Source organism: Anomaloglossus baeobatrachus, chromosome 5 (genome assembly GCF_048569485.1).
Source record: "Anomaloglossus baeobatrachus isolate aAnoBae1 chromosome 5, aAnoBae1.hap1, whole genome shotgun sequence".
NCBI lineage: Eukaryota > Metazoa > Chordata > Amphibia > Anura > Aromobatidae > Anomaloglossus > Anomaloglossus baeobatrachus.
The window spans coordinates 585,072,421-585,090,662 of NC_134357.1; the positions used below are offsets into that span (position 1 = coordinate 585,072,421).

An 18,242-nucleotide genomic window follows, 5' to 3' on the forward strand; every position below is an offset into this window, starting at 1 on the left:
AAAAAATGTATTCTGAATCTGTTGTCCAATTTCGACATCTAAAGGCTGCTTTACACGCAGCAACGTCGCTAGCGATGTCGCTAGCGAAAGCACCCGCCCCCGTTGTTTGTGCATCACGGGCAAATCGTTGCACGTTGCGAACAATATCACTAGGACGAGTAAAACGGACTTACCTTCAACCTCTTTTTTAAAGGGGAGGTTCGTGCGACGTCACACAGCAACCCGCCAGTAGAAGCGGAGGGGCGGAGACCAGCCGCATTAACGACACGCCCACTTTGTTGCCGGAGGACGCAGGAACGTACGTCACACGTAGCAATGTGTGCTGCCTCATGAACGACGAACAACCTGCGTCCAGCACCAGCAACGATATTTTGAAAATGAACGACGTGTCAACGATCAAGTGAGTATTTTCGATCGTTAGCGGTCGCTCGTAGGTGTCGCATGCAACAACGTCGCTAACGAGGCCGGATGTGCGTCATGAATTCCGTGACCCCAGCGATATCTCGTTAGCGATGTAGCTGCGTGTAACGGGGCCTTAGGAGTTACATCTTTGTTAATTTGGATCTCCCATTCCTAGCACCAGTTCTCTGGAATGTGCTACATAATCTGATTGATTGTCACAATGTGACTGCAGGATAATGAGGGAAAGGGGGGCTCCTATACTGTCCCTCATGGACCCTAAGCTATTCCTAACCTCTGGATTACCCCTGGAGATGGAGATGCCGAAGTCCTGTGCCTTACTATTCTCCAGACCATATCTAATCTCTTATCCCCCCTGGCAAGGGGTAGAAATATGATGGAAACACAGATTAAGACAGACGGGAAACACAGATTAAGACAGACGGGACACATTGCAAACTCACAGAAATAAACAGTGAGAGACTAAAAAGAAAAGCAACAGCAGGAAGGCAGCAAGAAAAAGACAACAAGGGTTAACACCACAACAGCTCACAGCAATAATGCACAACAACCACCTGTAAGTCTGGATCACAACACCTCACCTGACCAATATAGGTAAACTATAGCTGGCATTAAATAGTCCAGCCAGCATACACAGAAGGTGGGCGAACGATACTTTCTACTCTACAGTATGTGATCAAAGACATTGTCAGAAAAGGTCCTTAAGCCGTCCTATAATAAGCATATAAACACTGGGGCCGCTACGAGAATGGAGGCCTTGTGAAATTGCTCAGTATGCACTTCCGTTCCCCTAATGCCAGTCCTGCATGCCCGCCTGTCTTCTGTTCAGTTCATTTAGACTCCTGTATTTAAGAGACCTTTGGTTACATCATGTGACATAGTTTAAGGCCTTTTGATGACTGCAAAGCTATCAACCTTAGAATACAACTGATGGGGACCATAAGAGAGTGGGGTGCCTGAGAAATTGCAGTTTGACTCCTCCCAACGCTGGCCCTGACTGTAACTAGGGCTTATTTTCAGAGTAGGGCTTATATTTCAAGCCTTCTGCAAAAATCCTATAAAATCATGTTAGGTCTTATTTTTGGTGTAGGTCCTCTTTTCGACGAAACAGGGTATTCATGAACCCTATGCAGGTTTTTGAGTTGCCATCATAACGACATAGAGAAGGCACTAAAAACAAAACAGCAGAAGAAGCAGAAGCAAAGAAAATACAGCTGAAAAAAAACAGAGCAGAAAGCCTAAAAATGTAAACAGAAAATTAGTGCAGAAAGTACATGAGTAGATATCTTACTGGATAAAGCTGGAGGAATCACATCCTGAGGAACATCGTGATCTTCTTGTTTACAGTCCTGTGGGAGAAGAGGACGGGGACATCTCTCTGGTGTTGTCCTCTTACTGGATAGAACTGGAGGAGACACATACAGGGACTGAATTCATTCCTTACATACAGATAATTATAGGCCGTGTGTATTTAGTCCTGTCTATTACCTGGTGATGTGAGGGGCTGGGGATCCTCCATCATGACGTCCTTGTACAGATCTTTGTGTCCTTCTAAATACTCCCACTCCTCCATGGAGAAATAGACGGTGACGTCCTGACACCTTATAGGAACCTGACACATACAATGATACCGTCACCCCCGATTCCTTCATAGCGTTACTGTATAATGTCCCAGCATTCCCAGCAGTGTCACCTCTCCAGTCAGCAGCTCAATCATCTTGTAGGTGAGTTCTAGGATCTTCTGGTCATTGATGTCCTGATGTATCGGGGGGTGAGGTGGAGGCCCTGTGATTGGGCTCAGGGGTCTTCCCCATCCCTCAGACACAGGGGCCTGACAGCGCTCACTAGAGGTCTTCTTCACTACTGTGTAATCCTGGTTATGGAGAGACACAGTAATAAATCTCACTACAGACATTTCCAGAGTCCTCACCTCTCCAGTTCTGTCCATCTGTTATTCCCATAGATAAGAAAGATGTAATGTGACGTCATCAGAATCTCACCTCTCCAGTAAGCCGGAAGAGGATCTCTAGGGTGAGGTGTAATATCCTCTCCGCCATCTTGTCCCTGTCCATATTCATCCTTCACGGGTCAATCAGGAAAAATCTTTTATAGAGAAGATTTCCACTGAGAGGATCCGATATTGTAGGGATCTGTATGGGAAGATGAGCCGGTGTAAACACATATGAAATACAATTACTACAGTTGTGATATCGGTATGAAGCAATAATGTGAGCACTTCATACATCTAGAGGTCACAGAGGATTCCCATGTGAACTGAACCTCATTGGAAATCACCCATTTTCACGTCCAACTATTTAGCATATGATTAGTTATGCACATTATCATCATGTTGCTGCATTGTTACTGTTTCGCTCTTTTTCTTCTTGTATACTACAAATTACAACCTGTTCTCACATTCCCTAATAGCTCAGTGTGTTATTAGGTTGATTCCAAAGAGAAAGGTCACTGGTTGGAATCGAGGAGCCAAGCTGAGGATTTCCCAAGAGAAGAAAAAAAGGATCATCCAGCTCATTGATAGTGGTCTCTTGGCCAAGAAAATTGCCAAACTGCAACTTTTGAGGCCATAACAGTTGGAAGAATAAGAAATGAAGTCCGTCCATCCATTGAAAAGCCAAGAGGTGACGTCCAGGCAAACTATTGGAGTCAACAAGTCGCTCATCACAAGGTCTATCAGTTCTGGAGACAAAACCCGACAGTGGAGATGGCTCATATGCTTCATAATAGTGACATCACAGACGTCCATGCAAGCACCAAGTGACACAAGTAATGCAAGGCTGGAATGGTGGCCCGAAAATAGGTGAAGAAGCCTCAACTACAATATTATCATAAGAAGTGTCTGCTTGAGTTTGCAAAAAAGTATGAAAAGTGGAAAGAAGAAGATTGGAAACGGGTGATGTGGAGCGATGAGATGAAAGTCAATAGACGGCCCTAATGGGGGCAAATGGGTCTTGAAGAAGCAAGGGAAAAGAGGGGCAAACGAATCGAGAAATTGAAGGAACTGCCAAGATCCATGGAGGAAGCCTGAATATATGAGGGTTTCTCAGTCAAAAGCAATGGATACTTGACCAGGATCGATTGTTGTCTCAATGCTGAGCTATATATGAGGATCCTACAAGACGAGACCTGACCTGTATACACCAACACTGGGAACGTGGAGAAGAGACCTGACAAGTATACACCAACACTGGAACGTGGAGAAGAGACCTGACCAGTATACACCAACACTGGGAACGTGGAGAACACATCTGGGTTCAGATTTCAGTGGAGACATACATGAATCTGATCGAGAGCCCAGAAGGATTCAGGTGGGTGAAAGCCAAAGGTGGATTTACAAAATATTCACAAAATAATACAAATTTACATTTTGATTTTTAGAAGCAAAACAGTAACAATGCAGTGACATGAGAAGAGTCCGCATAACTAATCATATGCTAAATAGCTACAAATTATATTTTTGTAGGATATAGCCAGGATGATTGTCTATAAAATGAAGGTTGTAATTTTCAGCTGGAAGCTGTAGTGGATCAGGGCCGCCACTAGGAATTTCAAGGCCCCATACTGGCCACATTTTTCGGCTCCCTTGGGACTCTGCCCAGGCTCCACCCCAGCTCTGCCTCCTGCCATCAAACCTCCTACAGTCTCACTGACACTCTTGGAAAACATGTAATATATATAATGACATTATATATATATATATATATATATATATATATATATATATATATATATATATATATATATATATATATATATATATATATATATATATATACACATACACATACATACATACATACACACACAGTGCCTACAAGTAGTATTCAACCCCCTGCAGATTTAGCAGGTTTGATAAGATGCAAATAAGTTAGAGCCTGCAAACTTCAAACAAGAGCAGGATTTATTAACAGATGCATAAATCTTACAAACCAACAAGTTATGTTGCTCAGTTAAATTTTAATACATTTTCAACATAAAAGTGTGGGTCAATTATTATTCAACCCCTAGGTTTAATATTTTGTGGAATAACCCTTGTTTGCAATTACAGCTAATAATCGTCTTTTATAAGACCTGATCAGGCCTGCACAGGTCTCTGGAGTTATCTTGGCCCACTCCTCCATGCGGATCTTCTCCAAGTTATCTAGGTTCTTTGGGTGTCTCATGTGGACTTTAGTCTTGAGCTCCTTCCACAAGTTTTCAATGGGGTTAAGGTCAGGAGACTGACTAGGCCACTGCAACACCTTGATTTTTTCCCTCTTGAACAAGGCCTTGGTTTTCTTGGCTGTGTGCTTTGGGTCATTGTCTTGTTGGAAGATGAAATGACGACCCATCTTAAGATCCTTGATGGAGGAGCGGAGGTTCTTGGCCAAAATCTCCAGGTAGGCCGTGCTAGCCATCTTCCCATGGATGCGGACCAGATGGCCAGGCCCCTTGGCTGAGAAACAGCCCCACAGCATGATGCTGCCACCACCATGCTTGACTGTAGGGATGGTATTCTTGGGGTCGTATGCAGTGCCATCCAGTCTCCAAACGTCAAGTGTGTGGTTGGCACCAAAGATCTCGATCTTGGTCTCATCAGACCAGAGAACCTTGAACCAGTCTGTCTCAGAGTCCTCCAAGTGATCATGAGCAAACTGTAGACGAGCCTTGACATGACGCTTTGAAAGTAAAAGGTACCTTACGGGCTCGTCTGGAAAGGAGACCATTGCGGTGGAGTACGTTACTTATGGTATTGACTGAAACCAATGTCCCCACTGCCATGAGATCTTCCCGGAGCTCCTTCCTTGTTGTCCTTGGGTTAGCCTTGACTCTTCGGACAAGCATGGCCTCGGCACGGGTGGAAACTTTCAAAGGCTGTCCAGGCCGTGGAAGGCTAACAGTAGTTCCATAAGCCTTCCACTTCCGGATGATGCTCCCAACAGTGGAGACAGGTAGGGCCAACTCCTTGGAAAGGGTTTTGTACCCCTTGCCAGCCTTGTGACCCTCCACGATCTTGTCTCTGATGGCCTTGGAATGCTCCTTTGTCTTTCCCATGTTGACCAAGTATGAGTGCTGTTCACAAGTTTGGGGAGGGTCTTAATTAGTCAGAAAAGGCTGGAAAAAGAGATAATTAATCCAAACATGTGAAACTCATTGTTCTTTGTGCCTGAAATACTTCTTAATACTTTAGGGGAACCAAACAGAATTCTGGTGGTCTGAGGGGTTGAATAATAAATGACCCTCTGAATAAACTTTTCACAATTTAAAAAAAAAATAAAAAAAGAAATAACATTCTTTTTTGCTGCATTTCACACTTCCAGGCTGATCTACAGTCCAAATGTCACAATGCCAAGTTAATTCCGAATGTGTAAACCTGCTAAATCTGCAGGGGGTTGAATACTACTTGTAGGCATTGTATATACACACACACACACACACACACATATATATTTATGTCATTTTGGTATATATGACCCCTTCCTGGGCCACTCATGGTGTATGTATCTTCCTCCTTGTATAGATGTCACATCCTAGGGGCCTCCTGGTGTGTACATATATATATATATATATATATATATATATCCCAGGCACACTCTGGTATATTTGTGTCATCCTGGGGGCCTCCGGGCATATTTGTCTGCTGCAAAAAATCCAAACATTTTGCTCACCCTCCCTGGCTCCCACGTCGCACGGCCTTTTCTCTAAGCAGTGAGCCGTGATGCATTTCAGCTCCCTCCCGTGCATCTAGACCAGGGGCGGGGAACCTTTTTTCTGCTGGGGCCATTTGGAAATTTCTACCACCCTTCGGGGTCGCCAAAAATTATCAGCTTGAAAATTATCCTAATATATTTGGTCAATTAATTAATTAACCCTTACTCTGGTGGCTGGAGCTGCTTCTCTTTGGTGCAGCTGTGATGTTCAGTGATATTGATTATGTGGCTTCTCACAACTGCTTTTCCAAGTTTGTCTCGGTCTGGAGCACAGTCAACAGATTGATAAATCATATACATCATGTAGGAGATGCTGAAGGAACATACATCACAGGAGGGGCTGAGCACATATGTATATTTCACAGGAGGGGCCGGGGGGCATATACACATCACAGGAGGGGCTGGAGCTCGGACAGTACTGCTGGGCATGGACAGCACTGGCAGTGGCACGGACAACACTAGAGGGGCACAAACAGGACTGGAGGACATGAACAGGAGTGAAGGAGCACAGACAACACTGGAGGGAGGGTGGCACACAGCACTGCGAGGGTGGCACACAGCGGCGGGAGGCAGGAGGCTCACAGAGGCGGGAGGCAGGAGGCTCACAGCGGCGGGAGGCAGGAGGCTCACAGCGGCGGGAGGCAGGAGGCTCACAGCGGCGGGAGGCAGGAGGCTCACAGCGGCGGGAGGCAGGAGGCTCACAGCGGCGGGAGGCAGGAGGCTCACAGCGGCGGGAGGCAGGAGGCTCACAGCGGCAGGAGGCTCACAGCAGAGGGAGGCAGGAGGCTCACAGGAGAGGGAGGCAGGAGGCTCACAGCAGCAGGAGGCAGGAGGCTCACAGCAGAGAGGCAGGAGGCTTACAGCAGAGGGAGGCAGGAGGCTCACAGCAGAGGGAGGCAGGAGGCTCACAGCAGAGGGAGGCAGGAGGCTCACAGCAGAGGGAGGAGACCACGGGGTGGAGGTTCCCCACCCCTGATCTAGCTGAAGCAAGACAGGGGCTGGGGTCGGCGGGCGGCCACGGACAGAGATCAGCGGGCCCCACAGCAGAGATCAGTGGGCCCGGGCAGAGATCAGCACTCCCCCATCAGAGATCAGAGGGTCTGGCTGGGTCCCCTCTCTTCACGGACCCCGTTATACCAGTCACAGTAGTAATGCCCTGATGGTGGCCCTGTAGTGGATGGTGAGACATAGAGCCTGAAAGTCAAAAGTGCAAAACATTGTTATCCTTTTGCTCGTCAGTGTGAATACACCAATGGTGGAAATGGGTTTTGGTTTTTTTTCCCCAAACTTCCCCAAATCTGGAATTTTGTTCAATCTTTTCAGCGCAATAAACAGTAAAGTGAATGGAGTCATTCAGAAATACTGAATGCGGGGAAAAAGACAAGCCGTCGTGTTAGTACAGAGGCAGAAATTAATAAATGCGCAATGTAAAGCAACAAACACTGTATTATCATATAGAAAAAGCGGGAAATATGTGACTGAGGGGAAGGTGACATCTGCCCGGAGCTGAGCAGCCCCCCAGAGTCAGTGTTACAGGAGGGGCTCTGCCATCCGAGGCCAACACTGACCGCGAGTGTGAGGAAAGTCTATAGAGAGCGTGACGGTGATAATAGTGTGTACAGTGCCGCGGAGTATGGAGGCGATATATAATACCCTGCACCTACCTCCACCTGCAGAGCCGCACACTAGATATATAATACCCTGCACCTACCTCCACCTGCAGAGCCGCACACTAGATATATAATACCCTGCACCTACCTCCTCCTGCAGAGCCGCACACTAGATATATAATACCCTGCACCTACCTCCACCTGCAGAGCCGCACACTAGATATATAATACCCTGCACCTACCTCCACCTGCAGAGCCGCACACTAGATATATAATAACCTGCACCTACCTCCACCTGCAGAGCCGCACACTAGATATATAATAACCTGCACCTACCTCCACCTGCAGAGCCGCACACCAGATATATAATACCCTGCACCTACCTCCACCTGCAGAGCCGCACACTAGATATATAATAACCTGCACCTACCTCCACCTGCAGAGCCGCACACCAGATATATAATACCCTGCACCTACCTCCACCTGCAGAGCCGCACACTAGATATATAATACCCTGCACCTACCTCCACCTGCAGAGCCGCACACTAGATATATAATACCCTGCACCTACCTCCACCTGCAGAGCCGCACACTAGATATATAATACCCTGCACCTACCTCCACCTGCAGAGCCGCACACTAGATATATAATACCCTGCACCTACCTCCACCTGCAGAGCCGCACACTAGATATATAATACCCTGCACCTACCTCCACCTGCAGAGCCGCACACTAGATATATAATACCCTGCACCTACCTCCACCTGCAGAGCCGCACACTAGATATATAATACCCTGCACCTACCTCCACCTGCAGAGCCGCACACTAGATATATAATACCCTGCACCTACCTCCACCTGCAGAGCCGCACACTAGATATATAATACCCTGCACCTACCTCCACCTGCAGAGCCGCACACTAGATATATAACACCCTGCACCTACCTCCACCTGCAGAGCCGCACACTAGATATATAACACCCTGCACCTACCTCCACCTGCAGAGCCGCACACTAGATATATAACACCCTGCACCTACCTCCACCTGCAGAGCCGCACACTAGATATATAATACCCTGCACCTACCTCCACCTGCAGAGCCGCACACTAGATATATAATACCCTGCACCTACCTCCACCTGCAGAGCCGCACACTAGATATATAACACCCTGCACCTACCTCCACCTGCAGAGCCGCACACTAGATATATAACACCCTGCACCTACCTCCACCTGCAGAGCCGCACACTAGATATATAATACCCTGCACCTACCTCCACCTGCAGAGCCGCACACTAGATATATAATACCCTGCACCTACCTCCACCTGCAGAGCCGCACACTAGATATATAATACCCTGCACCTACCTCCACCTGCAGAGCCGCACACTAGATATATAATACCCTGCACCTACCTCCACCTGCAGAGCCGCACACTAGATATATAATACCCTGCACCTACCTCCACCTGCAGAGCCGCACACTAGATATATAATACCCTGCACCTACCTCCACCTGCAGAGCCGCACACTAGATATATAATACCCTGCACCTACCTCCACCTGCAGAGCCGCACACTAGATATATAATACCCTGCACCTACCTCCACCTGCAGAGCCGCACACTAGATATATAATACCCTGCACCTACCTCCACCTGCAGAGCCGCACACTAGATATATAATACCCTGCACCTACCTCCACCTGCAGAGCCGCACACTAGATATATAATACCCTGCACCTACCTCCACCTGCAGAGCCGCACACTAGATATATAATACCCTGCACCTACCTCCACCTGCAGAGCCGCACACAGATATATAATACCCTGCACCTACCTCCACCTGCAGAGCCGCACACTAGATATATAATACCCTGCACCTACCTCCACCTGCAGAGCCGCACACTAGATATATGGCTGCTCTGTGCTTACAGGACCTGTGATGATGTCACATGGAGGGGAGGAGTCAGGGGTCACATGATCAGCTCCTCAGTGTATGCAGGGCTCTGCTGTGCTGGTTGTCATGGTGCTGGATGAGGGGAAGTTTATGTGTGGGGTCAGGAGGGGTTTACAGTGTGGATGTAGCAGAGCCGAGTGTGTATGACGTGTACGGAGCGGAGCCATGTGTGTACGAGGTGTACGGAGCAGAGCCGAGTGTGTACGAGGTGTACGGAGCAGAGCCGTGTGTGTACGAGGTGTACGGAGCAGAGCCGTGTGTGTACGAGGTGTACGGAGCAGAGCCGTGTGCATACCTCCCAACCGTCCCGGATACAGCGGGACAGTCCCTCTTCTGAGCCTTTGATCCCGGGTCCCGCCCGTGAGGCTGTTTGTCCCGGCTCCACCCACCCACTGTAGCCCCGCCTCGCTGTTTCTCCCTTCTACTATTCATTACAGAGCCGAGCGTGCACCTACTCCTGTGACTGCTGCTGAGGTATGAATCACCCCCTGCAGCAGAGCGACCCCCCTGCAGCAGAGCGACCCCCCCCCGCAGCAGAGCCCCCCCCCCCCCCTGCAGCAGAGCCCCCCCCCTGCACCAGAGCCGACCCCCCCCAGTCCCGGAGCCTGCGTTTGTCTGCAGCTGTTCTCTGACTCCCCCTGTGCGGCTTCTCACTGCTGCAGACACGCGGGGAGTCAGGAAGCTGAGGAGACCGTGCAATCAGCACTTCTCTCTCCTGCAGATAGCAGTGACAATAACCTATGCAGAGTGGCATCTGCAGGCTTCTATTAGCTTACCAATCAGTGGTCTCCTGCCTGTGGAGCAGAGCTGCTGGGTCCTAGCTTCCCAACAGCTTCAGCTCTGCTTTATCCTGGCTCCCCTACCAGTTAAAGGGAACATGTCAGCAGAAATTTCACAATAAAAATAAAAGATTCCCCTCTGCAGCTCCTGGGCTGCTTCTAGAAAGGTTCCTGTTGTTATTGTGCCCCCTTTGAGACCTACAAAAATACTTTATGAAGTCTTACCTTTTTGTATGCAAATGTGTTTTTATGGTCACGGGGGTGGGCTGTCTGGCGTCCGTTATTCCCCCTCCTGCCGCTTTACGCAGTCCCCCATTGCTCATTTACATACACAAGGATGCCTTCCTCATGTAACTGTCCTCCCGAAGTTTTGCGCATGTGAACGCTTTTTCAGGTGATTGCGCAGGCACGAGATTATGGGCGGCGCTGTGATTGTCATCAGCAGCGTTATCCAAGTACCCGCCCATAATCTCGTGCCCGCACTTTTCCCTCTGACTCCACCGTTATGCGCAAGTGCTGGCCATATGAACCATGTTACCTATTACTGCTTGCACGAGATTATGGGCGGGTACTTGGATGACTTTGCTGATGACAATCACAGCGCCGCCCATAATCTCGCGCCCATGGTAATAGGTAACGTGGTTCATATGGCCAGTGCTTGCGCATAACGGTGGAGGCAGAGTGAGAAGCGCGGGCACGAGATTATGGGCAGGTACTTGGATGACGCTGCTGATGACAATCACAGCGCCGCCCATAATCTCGCGCCCATGGTAATAGGTAACGTGGTTCATATGGCCAGTGCTTGCGCATAACGGTGGAGGCAGAGTGAGAAGCGCGGGCACGAGATTATGGGTGGGTACTTGGATGACGCTGCTGATGACAATCACAGCGCCGCCCATAATCTCGTGCCTGCGCAATCACCTCAAAAGCGTTCACACTTTGCACAGTGCTTACTCCCGCGAGAGTGGCACTGGGCATGCACAAAACTTCAGGAGGACAGTTACATGAGGAAGGCGTCCTCATGTATGGAAATGAGCAATGGGGGACGGCGTACAACGGCAGGAGGGGGAATAACGGACGCCAGGCAGCCCGCCCCCGTGACCATAAAAACAGATTTGCATACAAAAAGGTAAGACTTCATAAAGTATTATTTTAGGTCTCAAAGGGGGCACAATAGCAACAGGAACCTTTCCAGAATTCATCCCAGGAGCTGCAGAGGGGAATCTTTTATTTTTTTTGCTAAATTTCTGGTGACAGTTTCCCTTTAAAGGGAACCTATCAGGTGCAATCTGCACTCAGAGCCAGGAGCAGTTCTGGGTGTATATTGCTAATCCCTCCCTAACTGTCCCTGTATACACCAGCATAGATAAAGGCATCTATAGAAAAAGTATTTTTAAAGAGCTTATATCTTATGCTAATTAGCGCGGGGACTAGTCCCAAGGGCGTTACTTCACTTGGCTAGTCGGCTCATATAGCGTATTAGTACTCACACAGGGGCGTAATAACATGCTAACATGCTATGCGAGCCGACTAGCCAAGTGAAGTAACGCCCTTGTGACTAGTCCCCGCGCTCATTAGCATAAGATATAAGATCTTTAAAAATATTTGTTCTTGATCTCTTTATCTATGCTAGTGTATACAGGGACGGTTAGGCAGGGATTAGCAATATACACCCAGAACTGCTCCTGGCTCTGAGTGCATATTGCACCTGACAGGTTCACTTTAAAGGGAACCTGTCACCAGATTTGGGGCCTATAAACTGCGGCCACCACCAGCGGGATCTTATGTACACATTCTAACATGCTGCATACCTCCCAACCGTCCCGGATACAGCGGGACTTTCACGCTTTACGTTGTTTGTCCCGTTGCCACGGGCGGGACGGCCGGCTCCCGGGCTCCGCCCACCCACTCTCTCTCCGCCTCCCTGCTTTTCCCTCCTACCATCCTAGTAGACGTGGCATAGAGAGGAGCGCTGCCTGTGCTGCTGCTGGTACAGTAAACGAATCTCCCCAGCGCTGATTTCCCTCCCTCCCCCCTCACCCCCGGCCGGAGCCTGTCTGTGCGGTCGGCCGGCCGCCTGTCTGTGCGGTCGGCCCGCCACCTGTCTGTGCGGGCGCCCCCCGCCGCCTGTCTGTGCGGGCGCCCCCCTGCCGCCTGTCTGTGCGGGCGCCCCCCTGCCGCCTGTCTGTGCGGGCGCCCCCCTGCCGCCTGTCTGTGCGGGCGCCCCCCTGCCGCCTGTCTGTGCGGGCGCCCCCCTGCCGCCTGTCTGTGCGGGCACCCCCCTGCCGCCTGTCTGTGCGGGCGCCCCCCTGCCGCCTGTCTGTGCGGGCGCCCCCCTGCCGCCTGTCTGTGCGGGCGCCCCCCTGCCGCCTGTCTGTGCGGGCGCCCCCCTGCCGCCTCTCTGTGCGGGCGGCCCGCCGCCTGTCTGTGAAGGCGGCCGGCCGCCTGTCTGTGAAGGCGACCGGCCGCCTCACTGTGGCTGCCTGCGTGTCCGTGCTGGAGGCCCGCCGGCTGCCTGCGTGTCCGTGCTGGAGGCCCGCCGGCTGCCTGCGTGTCCGTGCTGGAGGCCCGCTGGCTGCCTGCGTGTCCGTGCTGGAGGCCCGCTGGCTGCCTGCGTGTTTGTGCTGAATGGGTGTGGATGGGGAGTGGATATGGGCGTGACTGTGAAATGGGTGTGGTTAGGGGGCGTGGCCTAAAAATTTGCCGCGGCGCTCTACGCGCGCCGCAAACTTTGTCCCTCTTTTCCTTCTTTAAAAGTTGGGAGGTATGGCCGTGTGTGTACGAGGTGTACGGAGCAGAGCCGTGTGTGTACGAGGTGTACGGAGCAGAGCCGTGTGTGTACGAGGTGTACGGAGCAGAGCCGTGTGTGTACGAGGTGTACGGAGCAGAGCCGTGTGTGTTCGAGGTGTACGGAGCAGAGCCGCATGTGTACGAGGTGTACGGAGCAGAGCCGTGTGTGTTCGAGGTGTACGGAGCAGAGCCGTGTGTGTACGAGGTGTACGGAGCAGAGCCGTGTGTGTACGAGGTGTACGGAGCAGAGCCGTGTGTGTACGAGGTGTACGGAGAGGAGCCGTGTGTGTACGAGGTGTACGGAGCGGAGCCGTGTGTATAACGTGTGGTGAGTGGAGCCGCGTGTGTATGACGTGTAGTGAGTGGAGCCGCGTGTGTGTGACGTGTAGGGAGTGGGGCTGTGAGTGTGCAGTGACCCAGAGTAGACACTACTAGAATATCCCCTCATGGGTCCTGTGTTTCTCTATAATGTTGCGCATTATCTGTGCCTTCTGAAGCCTTGCTCTGAGAGTTGTAGCATCTACACTGACCTCTGCTGGCCGTTCTCAAAACTACCTTTGCATTATATGGTAACAGGAAGTGACGCAGCTGTGGGGACATTTCCGGGTCCTTTTCTGACAGGAAAAATAGAGAAAGATGTTTGTGTCTGAGGACTCAGGAGGTGAGGACTGAGTATTGGGGGGAGAGGTGTATGAACGCTGGAGGCGGTGGGGCTACTTCCAGTCACTTCTATCCTCTAGTGATGGTGTCTGGTAAGGAGAAGAAAATTCTCTGTGGAAAGGAAAATCCAGGCGCCATTTATCCTAAATCAAGGAAGGCCCCAAATATAGCGAGATCCAGAAAGTCACAAACTGCTCAAAGCCAAAACAGTTAAGGTATGTGCGCACATTGCGTTCTGTGTAGTGCGGAAAAGAATGCACCCTCTGGCAGACTGGAAAACTGTAAACACTGCGTTTGTCAAAAATAAATACATCCAAAACGCATGCATTTTGGATGCGTTTTGGATGCATTGTTGACAGTGCGTTCCGCCGGCAATTCAGCTCTGCTACATGCCCGCTGATAGCAGACACAGAATCGTGCAATGAGAATGAACTCGGATGAACTTCACCCGACTTCATTGTCATCGCGCGGTTCTGTCTCTGTGTCGCGTCCTGATTAGCGGTCACCCGTGAAGGACTCACCACTGACCGCAAATCCCGAGTGACTGAAGTGAGCAGCGCGATCATTGGTGCCGTCACTCAGGTTACCTGCGGCCAGCTGAAGTCCTCCACCCGAGACCACAACTTACCTGTGACGTCATCGCTGATCGCGCAGCTCACTTCAGTCATTTGGGCAACTTGCTGTCACAGCTGGAGGATCCAGTGACGTTATCGCTGATCGTGCGGCTCACTTCAGTTGCTGCGTGGAGCTGACAGAGAACGGTCGTGGTCTGTGGCCGCTCTTGTCATCTTCATGTAGCAGAGCTGGATGCTTTGCGGGACCTTGTGTGGATTACGTCGGACCTGGAAGGGTATTTGGGGATTAATAAAGTGGTGAAAGAGGGTGTTTTTTTGCCTTTTATTACAAATAAAGGATTTTTTGGATGTGTGTGTTTATTTTCTTTAACTTACAGGTTAATTATGGAAGGTATCTCGGGGAGACGCCTGCCATGATTAACCTAGGACTTAGTGGCAGCTATAGGCTGCCATTAACTCCTTATTACCCTGATTGCCACCGCACCAGGGCAATTCGGGATGAGCCGGGTAGAGTCCCGGGACTGTCACATCTAATGGATGCGGCAATTCATAGCGGCTGCTGGCTGATATTGTTAGACTGGGGGGCTCCCCATAACGTGGAGATCCCCATCCTGAGAATACCAGCCTTCAGCCGTATGGCTTTACCCTGGCTGGTATCAAAACTGGGGGGAACCGCACGTCGGTTTATTTTTTTAATTATTTATTTATTTTACTGCACGATATAGACCCGCCCACCGGCGGCTGTGAAAGGTTGCAGTGAGACAGCTGTCACTCAGCGTGAGGGCGTGTCTGACCGCACCCAATCATAGGCAACGGTGGACGGGGAAAGCAGGGAATACGAGATGGAATAATGAGCGGCCTGCATTTTCAAAAGAGGAAAAGTCCCCATATCTTTGTGACAGCTGTGCAGCGCCGTGCCAGTGATCAGTGAGTATGAGAGAGGGGGAGAGAACGACCGATGGACAGAGAGAGAGAGACAGACAGAGCGACTAACTGACAGAGAAAGAGACCGACAGACAGAGAGAGACTGAAAAGACCTGCGTTTTGCTTCTCAAAAAGCATGCGGAACGCAACAAAATGCAGTCCAAGTGCATTTTGGTTGTGTTTTGACCCACATCATTGATTTCAATGGGTGGAGAACGCAGCTACATCGCACAAAAGAAGTGATATGCTGCTTTTTTTTCTGCAGCAATTTTTTTAACATCCAAAATGCTGAGTTTAAAAATGCAGCGTGCACATTGAATTTTCGGACTTCTCATAGACTTTGCTGGGGAAGCAGAACACATGCAATTTGGCACTGAAACGCTGCAGTTCAAAACGCAGCGTTAACGTGGAAAAAAACGGAACCTGCGCATGTGATGTCCTGGACTAGCCAGGTAGTCACAGTTAGAGCCCTGCACAACACCTGTCCCTTTAAAAAGGTGTCATCAGCCAATCATTAAACTCTAGTCACCCCTCTCTGAGCTTGATGGACACACCAGGGGGCGGAGCCAGGCGGTTGACCACGCCCACCGAGGAGTTCAGAGGGCCAGAGGCGGGAGAACAGTTAGATTAGTTCAGGAGGAGGAGTAAAGTGGAAGCAGACCTGCAACAATCTGACAGGTGCCAGGGTTGGAGCCCGGGCACCTTTGGCTAGGAGGCAAGCGGTGGCCTCAGCCTGCAGGAGCCGGGAAGACGGCTCAGTGGAACCGTGGTGGACCAGGACAGGGTAATGGCCCGCCGGTACCGACCCGGGGAACAGACTCGGAAACCGGAGCACAAAGGGGGGTACTCAGACCCTGAAACGAGATCCAGAAGCCTCTGGACCGAGTTAATTAACTGATTGCGGTCTGGACTATAGGTCCTTTCCCACCCAAAGTCCCGACTGAAGACAACAGTCCAACGAGGGGGATAGAAAGCCACCGCACAGGCAGAGAGATCCCATGGGCCAGCGTCTGCGGGCAAAAGGGCTTTCCCGACATACACAAAGGCGGGGAGCGGACTCCCGTCGCTGAAGCGCAGGCAGTCCACAGCTACACTACATGGTGCAGGAGAAAGGCACAGACCATGAACTGGGTGGGGGACCAGATGCAGCCGGCTGCGGTCACCGACCACCATCAACTTTGTTTACCTGAGACTTGTGTGTGTTTCTAACCATGAGTACAACAGTGCCCTCCGGCCGCGCACCTCCCTGCACCGCCCAATCAAACTACAACTCACCAACGGGTTCCGGGGCCACCATCCCTGCCCACGGAGGGGTTAACAACTTGCTGCATAACATCTTCCCCGGGTGTCCCGCAATAGCAGCGGTGGTGTTCACCTTCAGCACAGCCCGTGGGTGGCGTCATGAACTCAAACACGGCTCCAGCCGTACACCTATGTCCCCTAAAACCGCCAGCCCCCCCTTTCAGATCGAAGTGGACCACGGGGCCCCCGTGTCTGGAGACGCTCGAGCCACCCACCGGCGAGCCTGGATCCAAGCGGCTCGGTCGCAGCCGAGCCCGGGGCGGTACACCGACTCTTCTGGCGTCACGATCAGGATACTTACCCATTCACTCACCTGGTGAAGTGCGCCTTATACGGACAGTCAGCTGTGAACCGTTGTGAAATTTCTGAAATCCGCCATCTTGACGCCATCTTTTGGCGCGAAGATTCCCGCCAGAGTCTTCTTCCTCGCAGAAAAGGCACGAAAGTTGAAGCCCCGCCCCCCTGGGAACACGGCCGTAAAGCAAGGCCGGACGTCTGAAAACAAAACTTACCAGCCGAAGAAGGGAGTGCCGCGAAAAGCCCAAGGGGGCGCGGGTGAAGATTCAGCGACATGTGACCGAGCTAATAAAGGGCAGGGACTCCAGGACCCTGCCACATTTCTGGTTCCTAGACCCCGCGAGAGTGACATGGCCGACCCGTCCCGCAAGCCCGCAGCATTGGAGCCCGCACCCGTAACACCGGCGTGGGTGGAAGCCCGGACCACCCAGATGTGTCGCCGGGTACAAGCCCAGGCGCGGTTCTTAATGGAACGGTGGATGACCGAGATGGAGGAGCTGGCTGCGGCCGTGCGGGCACGCGAAGTGGAGGCGACCTTAGTGGAGCAGGTGAGCGACCCATGCCCCTATGTCCTTGAGGGACCGGCCGATGCGGCTGAGGGACCCGGTCTGCCCCTGCCCTCTATATCGCCTGCCTCGCTGCCCATATCGGTTGCCGCTGACTCCTCGCTCGGTCCGCTGCCCCCAACACCGGCAGCGGAACCCTTTCTATCCGCCCGTGAGGACCCGCCTGTGGAAGCAGCCCGTGGACGGCCAGTCACTCGACCAGCGCCCATCCCGCGGAAGATCGACCGCTGGCAGGTGTCCGGCTCCGGAGCGAGCCTGTTGGTCCCGGAAGCAGCCGCGCCCCAGCTAATCCAGGCCCCGGCAGTCCGCCCGGCCAAGATGGAAGTACCCGGTGACCGGAAGGAGGTCCAGCGGGCAAAGCTGGCCGCTCCCACAAACCAGGCCTCGGCTGAGGTGTCGCAGGGTTGCCGCTGCAAGGCCGCACAGCAGGCCATGTCACAGCGGAGTCCCCCAGTGCAGAAGGTGTCGGTCGTAGCCGGCACCGGGGAGCTCCGGCTGGGCCCGACCCCGCGCAAAGGGAGCAGGCAGACGCTCCGTATTGGGAGCGGCAGCAGCGCCAGCAGGGCCGGGAGATCGCGGCCCATGAGAAGCAGAAGGCGGAGGTGCTGGCCCGGACGATCCAAGAGAAGGATAATCTCCGCAATGCCACCTA

The 18,242-nt window shown here is 51.6% G+C and overlaps 1 protein-coding gene across 1 annotated transcript in view; it reads right to left on the reverse strand.

Annotated features, from left to right (window-relative positions):
• LOC142313143 (uncharacterized) overlaps positions 1-18,242 on the reverse strand; it is a 135,943-nt gene that overhangs the window by 88,529 nt on the left and 29,172 nt on the right. The gene's annotated exons all lie outside the window — the stretch shown is intronic.